This window comes from Otolemur garnettii, unplaced genomic scaffold (assembly GCF_000181295.1).
Source record: "Otolemur garnettii isolate 467f Iridium unplaced genomic scaffold, OtoGar3 scaffold00057, whole genome shotgun sequence".
In the NCBI taxonomy this organism is placed as follows: Eukaryota; Metazoa; Chordata; class Mammalia; order Primates; family Galagidae; genus Otolemur; species Otolemur garnettii.
Window position 1 is genome coordinate 7,423,971 of NW_003852452.1, and position 2,601 is coordinate 7,426,571.

General features: G+C 45.8%; 1 protein-coding gene across 1 annotated transcript in view; it reads right to left on the reverse strand.

Annotated features, from left to right (window-relative positions):
* The window catches only part of PTHLH (parathyroid hormone like hormone), a 13,227-nt gene extending 11,905 nt beyond the window's left edge, over nucleotides 1–1,322 (reverse strand). Inside the window, exon 1 of the mRNA XM_012806777.1 lies at nucleotides 1,267–1,322. The gene's annotated coding sequence lies outside the window, so the exon portion shown is untranslated. The remainder of the gene's footprint in view (nucleotides 1–1,266) is intronic.
* Nucleotides 1,323–2,601: the final 1,279 nt, after the last annotated feature.

Below are 2,601 nucleotides of genomic sequence, written 5' to 3' on the forward strand. Positions count from 1 at the left end.
CCGGGAGCCGAGGTCCCCGAGGGCGTGCGGACCGCCTCTGGCCGCCGGCGGCCCCCGGCGCGCCTGGCTGGACGCGCGGGCGCCAAGACCGCCCGGGGCTGACGGGCGAAGAGGAAGGCTAGGAGTGGGGCTGGGGCCCGGGGGGCCCGGGAGCCCAGGCGAAGAGGACGCGGAGCCTTTGGCCTGTGATTTTAAGGAACCCTGACCTCGCCTGGCAGCTCAGGGCACTAGATGGGAACCCTCCTCCCTGGCCCTTTCCTGGGACGAGCCGAGTGAACATTGGCTAGGGAGGAAGAGATCGTTTCCTTAGAAGAGCAAAAACGGTTTTAGACTTCAGATCGAGATTGCACTTCTTGCTGTCTCAGAACAGCTGGGGATATCTGGAGCCGGTCCAAGAAAACCCGCGCACAGGATGGAGGACCCCCCCTCTTTGAATTGCAGAGCCCCCCCCCACCCCCGACATCCCCGGGGAGCGCAGACGGCCCTGTTCACCCTCCGCCGGGAGTCTAACCCACTTTTCTCTGACACCCTACTCTATTGTCCTCTCCCCACCCCCCAAAGTCCCGGGTTACAGATTCGGGGATGACTGTATTCGAGTCGCTTCAGCCGGCGATGTAGCGGAACTATAGCTGTACGCTGCTCTGCTTTAGAGAAGCGAAGGGAGACCGGGGGGGCGGGGGGTTCTTCCCGCAGCCTCGCGGGCGAAGGACTGCTCTGAAGCGCTGGGAGGTAACATCTAGGAAAAGGATTGCTGCGGGCGCAGGTACCGCCCCGGGAGCTCGTCTGTCTTTCTGAAATGAGCGCCGGTGGCTCGCAGCCATTCCAGGGATGTTTGCCTACTAGACAGTCCTGCTGGTAGGTTTCTTTACTCTCTAGAAGGTTAGTGTCATTTAGAGATTTGCGATGATTAAGGGAGTCTGACCATTATCACGCCTGACTTCCTGGCTGGTGCTCCGAAGATTTTACCAAGGGTGGGTGAAACAGCGCCCTCTCCCCCTCCCTCACTCATCTAGACCCCTTTCCCCTTGCTCACTGCAGTTAACGTTTGCTGCTTAGTCTGGGTGGGGGCCACTTCTTCCAGAAGCTTCTATCTCCTTCGGTTGATTACTTTAAACTCCATACTTTGAAAAACTTGGCTTCCTCCCACTGGGGGGAAAAAATTCTCTGGGAATTTCCACAACTTCCCTTGAACGTTGAAGAATTTCTAAGTGTGAGACCTGTTCCTCATGGCATGAAAAGAGACTATCAGCACTCAGAAGTGTCAACCTTTGAACCTCTAACACTTTCTGATTTATACTAAATGCCTTCTAAAAAGACGCAGGAGCTTTAATGTAATCGTTAGATCTGAAGGGAGAAATCTGTAAAAAAGTAAATCACAAATGAGCCATTTAATACTCCCAAGCAGTTTAACATTAAAATGATAATATTTGCTTCCACAATAAAAAATCCAAAGGTACTTAGCCAAGTTTCAAACTACCCAAGCTTTAAAAAGTCAACCCTGCCCCCATAAAAGGTTTAAATCAAAAATCAAACTGAAAATATTAAATGACTTATGTTGTAAATAAATTCATTCTACTCTCAGAACACTATAAATTAAATATTGGCATCAGTAGACTGATTTATGTTGCTTTTTCTACTAATTAAACAAAATTAACCCCCCTTTCCCTCCCTCCTTTCTTTTTTCCTCACACACTTTTCTGGTGTTAATGGCAAAACATCTATCAAATATTTTTAGAATTTCCTCTCTCCACAAAACGAGAAAATATAGACACAGGAAAAATAAATAGTCTTTATATACTCAGAATACCAAAGTTCCCTCCTAATTTATTACTTCACCTTTCCCTTGATTTATAATCTTCTCTCTTCTCTTCTGGCCAAGGAAGGGAGATCTTCTCAGCAGTCTCTTTCAAAAATATTTTGTTTTGTTCCTCAAAAATGTAAAATTAAACCTTAAGTGAATTAAAAACTTCTTGTAAGGAGACTTTTCTATTCCCACTAAAGGCAATTATTAGAAAGCAGGTATCTTTTCCAAGCTGCTTTGTTTATGACTTTCAGTTGAAATTCTCCTCAATATATACCCGAGATCTTGACTTTTTGCCTCTTCCAAAAATGATGTTTTCTGACATCATAAACTAGTTCCTAACATAACTAAGTAACCTCCTTAATGCTGAGAACACATGATTGTCAGTGAGATATGGTAGGAGCCCCCCCACCTTTTTTTTTTGGCTTAGGTGCCAATGGAGGCTATGATAGAAGCTACATGTTTGCTTAGGCCTGGCTGTCAGGTAAATGCACCTCAGCAAATGGGAGGATTTGAAGGCCTGTCTTGAATCTCAAGTACTTCCATGTGAAGACAGTTTGCATTGTGAGATCTACACCTACGCAAATGCCTAGCCCATGAGCAGGCTCCAGACGTCCATCTTCTCCTCCCCAGTTGCAGTTTATTATGGTATAGCCCAATTTTAAAAAGAGATATTAAAGTATTTAAAGTGTAATATTCTTAAATATATGTTGAATAACCAGTTGATGTGTATTTCCAGGCATATTTTTTCTCATAACTTAGAACAAAATTAACTACTATTTATGTTCAGCTTCTTCATC